The sequence below is a fragment of the Anolis sagrei genome, chromosome 6 (genome assembly GCF_037176765.1).
Source record: "Anolis sagrei isolate rAnoSag1 chromosome 6, rAnoSag1.mat, whole genome shotgun sequence".
NCBI classification, from domain to species: Eukaryota; Metazoa; Chordata; class Lepidosauria; order Squamata; family Dactyloidae; genus Anolis; species Anolis sagrei.
In genome coordinates, this window is record NC_090026.1 from 134,370,912 (window position 1) to 134,383,464 (window position 12,553).

Here is a 12,553-nt window from a genome sequence, read left to right on the forward strand (position 1 = left end):
TTCATCTCTCTAATCTGTCAAGATCGTTTTGAATTCTGCTCCTGTCCTCTGGACTATTGGCTCTCCCTCCCAATTTGGTGTCATCTGCAAACGTGATGATCCTGCCTTCTAGCCCTTCATCTAAGTCATTAATAAAGATGTTGAACAGGACCGGGACCAGGACGGAACCCTGCTTGTGGCCCTCCACTCGTCACTTCTTTCCAGGATGAAGAGGAAGCATTCGTGAGAATCACCCTCTGTGTTCGTCCACTTAACCAATTCCAGATCCACCTCAGCGTAGTTTTGCCTCGCCCACCTTGGACTAGTTTCCTTGCCAGAAGGTCATGGGGGACCTTGTCAAAGAAGGCCTTCCTGAAATCCAGGTACGCTACATCCACGGCATCATTCCCCGCATCATAGAAAGACGCATATACATTGAAACCATGGGCATTACATCGTACAAAGATCCCATCCCTATCCCACCTCCCAAGTATATTTAATAAAAGATTTTGAGTCCAACGTTCCTGAAGAAAGTTCGTGAGAAATACATGTTTCATGAAGTCCAATGTTTTAAAAGGTCTTTGAGGAAAGTTCATGGGGGAGAGAGTATGTGCTGAAGTCCAAGACACGCAAGCAGAGAGTCCATGATCATTGGAAGGCTGGCAGGTGAAACCCCAGCTGTGCTGCAACTGAGTCACGCTTTGGTCCTTGGGAAACTACAACTCTCACGAAGGGCAGAAGTCCCAAGATCCAGCCGTTCCCCAAAAGCCTCGTGGGGTCCTTGTTGTTGCTAGTGCCTGGGCAATGTGACCAAGGCTTAACCCCTACTGTGCAGTCTGGTGCCCTTGCCCTTGGCAGGACTACAAGTCACCACCCCTCATTCTGGGGAGGGGGTGCTCGGTTTCATGGGGAGCCCAAAAGGAGCCCCCGGTGGTGCAGTGGGTTCAACCCCCCCCCCCCACCGTGCCAGCAGGACGCAGGTTCGAATCCGGGGAGAGGCGGATGAGCTCCCTCTGTCAGCTCCAGCTCCTCACACAAGGATGGTAAAACATCAAAACATCCGGACAACATCCTTGCAGACGACCAATTCTCTCACAGTTTCTCAAGTCGCTCCTGACACGACAATTTTTTTTGTCCAGGTGGAAGGCGGTCCTGGTCGGGGTTGGCTTGACGCGCCTACTTCCTCTTGGCATGTTCCTCTCTTTCACCCTCCATTTGGGCCTCTTCAAATTCTGCAGCACTGCTAGTCACAGCCGACCTCCAGCTGGAGCGCTCAAGGGCCAGGGCTGAACGCCGTGGGGATTTAGCTAACCAGTTAACATTCATGAGTAAACCAGGTTGTTTTAAAAAAAAACCCTGGAAAATTGAACCCCTAACACCCCCCCCCCCCCCACAACCTGGCGACAGGCCTGGTTCTTGTTATGGTTGAACTCCAGCCAAGCCATCCAATACTAATCAAGGAGGTCAGTTGAAACATTCTCCCCTAGCTCTAGCAGACAAGAGTCCTTTGTCCCACCCTGGTCATAATTCCACAGATATATCAACCCATTTTTCCTACTTCCAACAGACCTCACTACCTCTGAGGATGCTTGCCATGGATGCAGGTGAAACGTCAGGAGAAAATGCCTCTAGACCATGGCCATATAGCCCGAAAAAACCCTACAACAACTCATTATTATATACCTCTCAACAAAAGATTGCCTCAGGCACTGCCCGGCCATCATATGCTAATCAAGGTGGTCAGTTGAAACATTCCCACCTACCTCCAACCGACAAGAGTCCTTTGTCCCACCCTGGTCATTATTCCACAGATATATAAACCCACTTTCCTACTTCCAACAGACCTCACTCCCTCTGAGGATGCTTGCCATAGATGCAGGCGAAACGTCAGGAGAGAATGCCTCTAGACCATGGCCATATAGCCCCAAAAAACCCTACAACAACTCATTATTATATAACTCTCAACAAAAGATTGCCTCAGGCACTGCCCGGCCATCAAATGCTAATGAAGGTGGTCAGTTGAAACATTCCCACCTAGCTCCAGCAGACAAGAGTCCTTTGTCCCACCCTGGACATCATTCCAGAGATATATAAACCCTTTTCCCGAGTTCCAAGAGACCTCACTCCCTCTGAGGATGCTTGCCATAGATGCAGGCGAAACGTCAGGAGAGAATGCCTCTAGACCATGGCCATACAGCCCAAAAAAACCTACAACAACCCAGTGATTCCGGCCGTGAAAGCCTTCGACCATCTAATCCTGTGGCCGGCTTCCGGGCCTGAGGGGAAGGAGGAGGAGGAGGAGGAGGAGGACAACCAAGCCTCGGAAGGGGACGCTTCCCCTTTAAACATGCAAATGAGCTCCCGCCCCGCCCGCCAGTCAGAGTCCCCAGCGGGCGGCCAATCAGGGAGGGAGGGAGAGGGGTGACGTCACGCGGTCCCCGCCCCCTTTGGCAGCGGCCGCCATTTTGAGAGGAAGAGACGGAGCGGCGGCGAGTGAGGCGAGTGAGGCGAGTAGGTGAGGCGCCATTCTTGGCGGGGTGGAGTGGCCCCTCAGGCCCAGCCGGGGTTCCTCCTCCTCCTCCTCTTTGGCGGCCAAGGGCTCGCTCTGCCCGGAGGGCCAAAGAGGAGGAGGAGGAGGAACCCCGGCTGGGCCTGAGGAGAGAGAGAGAGAGAGAGAGAGAGGGGGGGGGAATCAGGCTAAACATGCCCAGCAGCTCCTTAAGCCGCTCCTCATAGGGCTTGTTCTCCAGACCCTGGATCCTTTGAGTCTTCCTCTCTCTCACCCCCCTCTCCCTCCACTTAGGCAGGAACAACGAAATGCAAAGAGACAGAATGGGGGGCGAGCGAGGAGGCCTGGCTCGAGAGAGAGCAGGACAATGTGGGGAAAAGACCTTGGAGTCTTCGTGGGGAGGAAGGGGAACATGAGCCAGGAATGTGATGTGGCGGCAAAAAAAGCCAATGGGATTTTGGCCTCAGGCATCAAGAGGAGGAGCATAGTGCCTAGATCTAAGGAAGTCATGCTCCCCATGTTCTATTCCGCCTTGGTTGGACCACTTTACCTGGAATATTGTGTCCAATTCTGGGCACCACAATTCAAGAGAGATATTGACTCTAAGCTGGAATGTGTCCAGAGGAAGGGGGCGACTAAAATGACCAAGGGTCTGGAGAACAAGCCCTATGAGGAGCGGCTTAAGGAGCCGGGCATGTTTAGCCTGGAGAAGAATCATAGAATCAAAGAGTTGGAAGAGACCTCGTGGACCATCATCCAGTCCACCCCCATTCTGCCAAGAAGCAGGAATATTGCATTCAAATCACCCCTGACAGATGGCCATCCAGCCTCTGCTTAAAAGCTTCCAAAGAAGGAGCCTCCACCACACTCCCTCCGGGGCAGAGAGTTCCACTGCTGAACGGCTCTCACAGTCAGGAAGTTCTTCCTCATGTTCATATGGAATCTCCTCTCTTGTAGTTTGAAGCCATTGTTCCATTGTGTCCTAGTCTCCCGGGAAGCAGAAAGGAAGCTCCCTCCCTCCTCCTCCCTGTGGCTTCCTCTCACATATTTATACATGGCTATCATCATATCTCCTCTCAGCCTTCTCTTCGGGCTAAACATGCCCTGCAGCTCCTTAAGCCACTCCTCATAGGGCTTGTTCTCCAGACCCTTGGTCATTTTAGTCGCCCTCTTTCTCTGGACACAGTATTCCAGCTTAGAGTCAATATCTCTCTTGAATTGTGGTGCCCAGAATTGGACACAATGTGATTCCAGGTAAAGTGGTCTAACCAAAGCGGAATAGAGCCAGGGGAGCAGGACTTCCTCCCTAGACCTAGGCACTCGGCTCCTCCTCCTCTTGATGCCTGAGGCCAGCATCCCATTGGCTTTGTTTGCCGCCACATCATCCCATTCCTGGCCCATGTCCCCCTTCTTCCTCCCCACGAGGAGGAGGACTCCAAGGTCTTTTCCCCACATTGTCCTCCTCTTTGTTTTTCCTGCCTACCGCTTTAGGACTGCTTGTATGTCTCTGTCAACGCCCCACCTCCTGTCTCTTCTTCATGCCTATTTGTCAAACTTTAATGACATTTGGCCCAGCCGTAGATTTTAAATGTGCACTGTATTCTGTTTAATGTTTATGCTTTTTGTGTTATGAGCTTTGTATTGTATTTGTTATTGCTCGTATTGCTCGTATTGCTCAGTTTCATAGTGTCTTGATGTATTGTTTATTGCTTGTGGTTTAATATTGCTTTAACCGTTTTTAATTTGCTTTAGGTGTTGTATTGTTGTGTTGTGTTTTCAGGCCTTGGCCTGTGTAAGCCACATTGAGTCCTTCAGGAGATGCTAGCGGGGTACAAATAAAGTTAATAATAATAATAATAATAATAATAATAATAATAATATTTTACTGACACAAAACACTAAAATAATAATAATAATAATAATAATAATAATAATAATAATAATAATAATAATAATAATAGCTTTATTTATATCTCATCACCATCTCCCAAAAGGACTTGGGGGCAGAATATTATTATTATTATTATTATTATTATTTAGGCATTGTTGTATTGTGTATTGAGGCCTTGGCCTTTGTAAGTCACATCGAGTCCTTCGGGAGATGCTAGCTGGGGACAAATAAATTTAATAATAATAATAATAATAATAATAGTATTGTGAGCTTGGCCTCATGTAAGCCGCGCCGAGTCCCCTGGGGAGATGGTAAAAAAGGTAAAGGTAGTCCCCTGACATTAAGTCCAGTCATGTCTGACTCTGGGACTCTGGTGCTCATCTCCATTTCTAAGCTGAAGAGCCAGCGTTGTCCGTAGACACCTCCAAGGTCATGTGGCCACTGGCATGACTGCATGGAGCGCCGTTACCTTCCCGCCAGAGCAGTACCTATTGATCTACTCACATTTGTATGTTTTCGAACTGCTAGGTTGGCAGAAGCTAGGGCTGACAGCAGAAGCTCACGCCGCTCCCCGGAATCGAACCTGCGACCTTTCGATCAACAAGCTCAGCAGCTCAGTGCTTTAACCCACTGCGCCACCGGGGGCTCCTTGGGGAGATGGTAGCGGGGTATAAATAAAGTTGTTGTCATTATTATTATCATTATCAATATTATTATTATTGTTATTATTATTATTATTATTATTATAGAGGCCAATATTCTGGGGGGAAATCCAGGTGAGAAAGCACCCTTGTTTATTATTATTGTTGTTGTTGTTGTTGTTGTTGTTGTTGTTGTATGATCATGATGCACAGACGCAAGTGTTCTCGGGGGGAAAAATAAATCCAAAGCCAATAAACACTATTTAAAAATAAAATAAGAAATGTTTGGGACTCTATTGAAGAGAAGGATAAATAGAAAAAAAGAAGGGATAGATAGATGGAGAGGGAAGGAAGAAGAGAGAAGGGGGAAAGATTAATGACCAGAAGGAAAAAGAAGGAAGGAGGGAAATATGAGTATAAAGAAGAGATGGAAAAGGGAGAACAAAGGGAGGGAGGAAGAGAGAGAGAAGGAAGGAAGGGACAGATTAAAACAGATTAATGTTGAAAAGACACTGGTTCTGGTGATTGAGCTTTGCTCTCATTCCTTTTAATGATATTTTGATATTCTACTGTTTTTAATTGTTTAATTAGATTGTTGATTGTTTTGTTCTAATAATAATAATAATTAGGTTCTTGTAGGTTTTTTCGGGCTGTATGCCCATGTTCTGGAGGCAATTTTTTCTCCTGACGTTTCGCCTGCATCTATGGCAAGCATCCTCAGAGGTAGTGAGGTCTGTTGGAAATAGGAAAATGGGTTTCTATATCTGTGGAATGACTGGGGTGGGGCAAGGAGCTCTTGTCTGCTGGAGCTAGGTGGGAATGTTTCAGCTGACCACCTTCATTAGCATTTGAAGGCCTGGCTGAGCCTGGGAAAATGTTTTGTTGAGAGGTGTTAAGATGTGCCTGGTTGTTTCCTCTCTGCTGTTTTGCTGTTGTAATTTTAGAGTTTTTTTTTTAATACTGGTAGCCAGATTTTGTTCATTTTCATGGTCTCCTCCTTTCTGTTGAAATTGTCCACATGCTTGTGGATTTCAATGGCTTCTTTGTGTAGCCTGACATGGTGGTTGTGAGAGCGGTCCAGCATTCCTGTGTTCTCTGATAATACGCTGTGTCCAGGTTGGTTCTTCAGGTGCTCTGCTCTGGCTGACTTCTCTGGTTGAAGGAGTCTGCAGTGCCTTTCATGTTCCTTGATTCATGTTTGGGCATTGCTGTGCTTGGTGGTCCCTCTGTAGACTTGTCCACAGCTGCATGGTATACAATGGTAGACTTCTGCAGAGGTGAGAAGATCCCTCTTGTCCTTTGCTGAACGGAGCATTTGTTGGATTTTCTTGGTGGGTTTGGAGATTCAGCAGACAAGAGCCCTTTGCCCCACCCCAGCCATTCCACAGATATATAAACCCTTTTTCCTAGTTCCAACAGACCTCACTACCTCTGAGGATGCTTGCCATAGATGCAGGCGAAACGTCAGGAGAGAATGCCTCCATAACATGGCCATACAGCCCGAAAAAACCTACAAGAACCTAGTGATTCCAGCCATGAAAGCCTTCGACAATACAATAATAATAATAATAATATACTTTATTTGTACCCCGCTACCATCTCTCCAAAGGACTCTGTGCAAATACAACAATAAACAATACCAACAGTAATACAAAACAATAAATAAACCCACAGGCAGAAAATAAGCAATAAACATTAACGATAACACGACGCATTTAAAAACCTATGGCTGGGCCAGATGTAATAATTAAAATTTTAAAAAAATAATGCTGGGCATGACAAGGTGACATATAACTAGGATAGAAGTTTTGGAGAGGGATGAAATGTGCAGACAAACTCAGGTTACTAATAAAGTGCATTTAGGGACACATTGCGGGGAGTTTTGAAGGTGTTTTTACCTGTTCTACTCTGTAGTTACTGGCTTGGTCCCACTTGCCAGCCACCCGAGTCCCTTCTGGAAGATGGTGGAGGGATGTAAATGTATTATTATTATTATAGGTTCTTCTGGGTTTTTTCGGGCTCTATGGCCATGGTCTAGAGGCATTTTCTCCTGACGTTTCCCCTGCATCTATGGCAAGCATCTTCAGAGGTAGTGAGGTCTGTTGGAAGTAGGACAAAGGGTTTACAATATATCTGTGGAAGACCAGGGTGGGGCCAAGAGCTCTTGTCTGCTGGAGCTAGGGGTGAATGTTTCAACTGACCAACTTCATTAGCATTTGAAGGCCTGGCTGAGCCTGGGAAAATGTTTTATTGAGAGGTGTTAAGCTACGCTTGTTTGTTTCCTCTCTGCTGTTTTGCTGTTGTAATTTTAGAGTTTTTTAATACTGGGAGCCAGATTTTGTTCATTTTCATGGTCTCCTCCTTTCTGTTGAAATTGTCCACATGCTTGTTATTATTATTATTATTATTATTATTATTATACTTTTCTACCCCGCCCTTCTCACCCCAGTGGGGGACTCAGGGCGACTTACAGTCCATATCATACAATACCGCATTACACGTATAATAATAAACATAACATATCAATTTAAACAATTAACATATCAATTTAAACATACAGTAAGAAAACATGAGATAATAATGTATTGTCGAAGGCTTTCATGGCCGGAATCACTGAGTTGTTGTAAGTTTTTTTCGGGCTATATGGCCATGTTCTAGAGGCATTCTCTCCTGACGTTTTGCCTGCATCTATGGCAAGCATCCTCAGAGGTTGTGAGGTCTGTTGGAAGTAGGAAGAAGGGGTTTATATATCTGTGGAATGACCAGGGTGAGACAAAGGACTCTTGTCTGTTGGAGCTAGGGGAGAATGTTTCAACTGACCTCCTTGATTAGCCCATAATGGCCTGACAGTGCCTGGAGAACACTTTTGTTGAGAGGCGATTAGATGTCCTTGTCTGTTTCCTGATCCTGAAGTGAGGTCCCTCTGAAAATGCTTACCATAGATGCAGGCGAAATGTCAGGAGAAAATGCTTCTGGAACATGGCCATAGAGCCCGGAAAAACCTACAACAACCCTGAGATAATAATTCAAGTAGAAATACAACAACAAGCTTAGAAGTAATTCAGATAAAAATACAATAAAAAGCTTAAAAGTAATAATACAATAATTCAAATATAAATATACAAAAAAGAGCTCAAAAGTAAACATTGAATCCCAGCCAAAGTGGGCTGATGGAAGAAGTGGTCAAAAGCAACAGGAGAGGCAGGGGAACCCCGAAAATGAGCGCCTGCACAGGTGTTCCAATGTCCAGATGAAGGTCAGCGTGGCCATGGAGGCACCTGGCGCAGGTATTCCGGCAGCCGGGCAATGGGTGGCGTGGCCATCAAAGTAGCAGCGCAGCGAGGTTGCGGGGGCCACGTTGTCTCCCTACTGGGTCATCTGGCTGGAATGAGGGTGTGGCTGCAGGTCTCCTCTCGTGGGTCAGCCAAGCTGGACGGCAGTACTCCGTCCCCTTGCAGGGTCCCTCTTGCAGCAGAGCCCAACCTTTGCTTTGAAGGCCATTCTCCTGCTTCTTGGCAGACTGGGGGTGGACTGGATGACCCACGAGGTATCTTCCCACTCTGGGATTCTATGAAGGAAGGATGGAAAGAAGGAAGGAAAGGATAGAGAGATGGAGAGGGAAGGAAGGAAGGAAGGAGGGGGGAAGTAGGAGGGAAAGATGAGTATAAGGAAAAGATTAAAAAGGGAGGACAGAAGGTGGCGGCAAAAAAAGCCAGTGGGATTTTGGCGTGCATCAATAGGAGCATAGTGTCTAGATCTAAGGAAGTCATGCTCCCCGTGCTCTATTCTGCCTTGGTTAGGCCACACCTGGAATATTATGTCCAATTCTGGGCACCACAATCAAGAGAGATATTGACTCTAAGCTGGAATGTGTCCAGAGGAGAGCGACTCAAATGATCAAGGGTCTGGAGAACAAGCCCTATGAGGAGCGGCTTAAGGAGCTGGGCATGTTTAGCCTGAAGAAGAGAAGGCTGAGAGGAGATATGATGAGGGCCATGTATAAATATGTGAGAGGAAGCCACAGGGAGGAGGAGGGAGCAAGCTTGTTTTCTGCTTCCTTGGAGACTAGGACGCAATGGAACAATGGCTTCAAACTACAAGAGAGGAGATTCCATCTGAACATGAGGAAGAACTTCCTGACTGTGAGAGCCGTTCAGCAGTGGAACTCTGCCCCAGAGTGTGGTGGAGACTCCTTCTTTGGAAGCTTTTAAGCAGAGGCTGGATGGCCATCTGTCAGCGGTGCTTTGAATGAAATATTCCTACTTGGCAGAATGGGGTTGGACTGGATGGCCCATGAGGTCTCTTCCAACTCTTTGATTCTATGATTCTAAGGAAGGAAGGTAGGAAGAGAGAGAGAAGGAAGGGAGGGACAGATTAAAATAGATCAATGCTGAAAAAACACTGGTTCCGGTGTTGTTTAATTAGATTGTTGATGGTGATGTTTTGAATGTGTTTTTACCCATTTTACCCAGTAGTTACTGGCTTGGTCCCACTTGCCAGCCGCCCGAGTCCCTTTGGGGAGATTTTTATTTATCGTGTCAGGAGCAAACAGACATTTGTATTACATTTTTAACAAAATAAACAAACAGACAAAACACAACGTTTGTGAGTTTGGTAGTTGATGAAATGTCCTTTGACCAGTCTCTGGCCCCTTGGAGGAGTGCCTCTGGTGTTGCTGCAAGAAGGTCCACCATTGTGCATCATGTGGCAGGGCTCAGGTTGCATTGCAGCAGGTGGTCTGTGGTTTGCTCTTCTCCACACTCGCATGTCGTGGACTCTACTTTGTGGCCCCATTTCTTGAGGTTGGCCCTGCATCTCGTGGTGCCAGAGTGCAGTCTGCTCAGCGCCTTCCAAGTCACCCAGTCTTCTGTGTGCCGGGGGGGGGGGGGGGAGTTTCTCATTTGGTATCAGCCACTGATTGAGGTTCTGGGTTTGAGCCTGCTACTTTTGGACTCTTGCTTGCTGAGGTGTTCCAGCGAGTGTCTCTGTAGATCTTAGAAAACTATTTCTTGATTTAAGTCGATGACATGCTGGCTGACACCCAAACAGGGGATGAGCTGGAGATGTCACTGTCTTGGTCCTTTCACTGTTGGCTGCCACTTCCCAGCGGATGTCAGGTGGTGCAAGATCGGCTAGACAGTGTAATTTCTCCAGTGGTGTAGGGCGCAGACACCCTGTGATAAGGCGGCATGTCTCATTAAGAGCCACACCCACTGTTTTAGCGTGGTGAGATGTGTTCCACACTGGGCATGCGTACTCAGCAGCAGAGTAGCATAGCGCAAGGGCAGATGTCTTCACTGTGTCTGGTTGTGATCCCCAGGTTGTGCCAGTCAGCTTTCGTATGATATTGTCTCCAGCACCCACCTTCGGGGAGATAGTGGAGGGATATAAACATAGGTATTTTTATTATCATTATTATTATTATTATTATTATTATTATTATTATTGTCGAAGGCTTTCATGGCCGGAATCACTGGGTTGTTGTAGTTTTTTCGGGCTATATGGCCATGGCCTAGAGGCATTCTCTCCTGACGTTTTGCCTGCATCTATTGCAAGCATCCTCACTACCATAGATGCAAGCGAAACGTCAGGAGAGAATGCCTCTAGGACATGGCCATATAGCCCAAAAAAACCTAGAACAACCCAGTGATTCTGGCCATGAAAGCCTTCGACAATACAGTACCTGTGTTGTCACTAGTGTAAACCTTATTATTTAACAATGAAAATTAATTGCATAATTAAACCTGAAATATTTTATGTATTTATTTATTTGCCATGCATGTGCCCCGCCCTTCTCTACCCCAAGGGGTGGGGGCCTCAAGGCGGCTTACAATGGCACCCTTTCAAACCAGGAACGGGCATTTTTTTCTTCAGTTTTTGTTCCCTAGTGTTAGCCTTAAACTTGCATGTGGTGACTTGAAGCCTTTCTCCCTCTTGGGAAGTCTGACTTGGCCACGGTGGTCCACGCTTTGGTTACATCCCGTTTAGACTACTGCAACGCTCTCTACCTGGGGCTGCCTCCGAAGACTGCCCGGAAGCTACAACTAGTCCAAAGTGCGGCGGCCAGATTACTAACAGGAGTGGGGTACAGGGAGCATACTTCTCTTCTGTTGCGCCAGCTCCAATCGGCTTCCGAGCACAATTCAAAGTGCTGGTGTTGACCTATAAATCCCTAAACGACTCCAGCCCAGTTTACCTGTCTGAACGGATTCTCCCCTACGAACCATCAAGGTTCGCAGGGGAGAATCTTCTGGAGGGGCCCTGCTCTCGGTCCCACCATCTTCACAATCACGTTTGGTGGGGATGAGAGACAGGGCCTTCTCGGTGGTGGCCCCTCAGCTATGGAACTCTGTCCCGATAGAGATCAGATCGGCCCCCTCCCTCCTGACTTTCAGAAAGATGGTAAAATCTTGGCTCTGGAACTTGGCATTCTCAGATCGATGATCGAATCAATAACTGTTGACCACAAGGCGGATGGTGATGAATTTGTGATTTACCTTGACGCATTGGCTTTATGTAATTCTTGATCTGTATTTTAATGTATTAATGTACTATGATGTTATTATGCTTTAGTTTATTTGTAAATTGGAGCCCCCGGTGACGCAGTGGGTTAAACCCTGTGCCGGCAGGACTGAAGACCGACAGGTCGCAGGTTCGAATCCGGGGAGAGGCGGATGAGCTCCCTCTATCAGCTCCAGCTCCTCATGCAAAGGGGACATGAGAGAAGCCTCCCACAAGGATGATAAAAACATCCAATCATCCGGGCAATGTCCCCTGGGCAACGTCCTTGCAGACGGCCAATTCTCTCACACCAGAAGCGACTTGCAGTTTCTTAAGTCGCTCCTGACACGACCAAAAAAAATTTGTAAATTGATTCTCTGTGGTTAGCCGGCCTGAGTCCCTCCTCGGGGGTCGAGAAGACCAGGTTATAAAAGCTCCAAATAAATAAATATGGTGTTTGTGGAGGACATTGTCTGGGCTCGCTCTCACCTGCAGTGTCATTGGAGGGAGGAGGAGGAGGGCCTTGGGCGTCTCCTGAGCTGTGAGAGCAACGGCTGTTTCTGGAGGCAGACACACACACACGCACACACACTTTTATTATGTGTATAGGGGTTTTTTTTCTAATATTCAGAGTGCCTAATTAGTCATAGAATCATAGAATCAAAGAGTTGGAAGAGACCTCCTGGGCCACCCTCCAGTCCAACCCCATTCTGCCAAGAAGCAGGAATATTGCATTCAAATCACCCCTGACAGATGGCCATCCAGCCTCTGTATCAAAGCTTCCAAAGAAGGAGCCTCCACCACACTCCCTCCGGGGCAGAGAGTTCCACTGCTGAACGGCTCTCACAGTCAGGAAGTTCTTCCTCATGTTCAGGTGGAATCTCCTCTCTTGTAGTTTGAAGCCATTGCTCCATTGCGTCCTAGTCTCCAGGGAAGCAGAAAACAAGCTTGCTCCCTTCCCCCTGTGGCTTCCTTTCACATATTTATACATGGCCCTCATCATATCTCCTCTCAGCCTTCTCTTCTTCAGGC

The 12,553-nt window shown here is 47.1% G+C and overlaps 1 protein-coding gene across 1 annotated transcript in view; it reads left to right on the forward strand.

Moving 5' to 3' along the window:
* The first annotated feature begins 3,667 nt into the window (after positions 1-3,667).
* LOC132779106 (zinc finger protein 850-like) overlaps positions 3,668-12,553 on the forward strand; it is a 47,294-nt gene continuing 38,408 nt past the window's right edge. The window contains exon 1 of the mRNA XM_067470471.1: positions 3,668-3,742. The gene's annotated coding sequence lies outside the window, so the exon portion shown is untranslated. The remainder of the gene's footprint in view (positions 3,743-12,553) is intronic.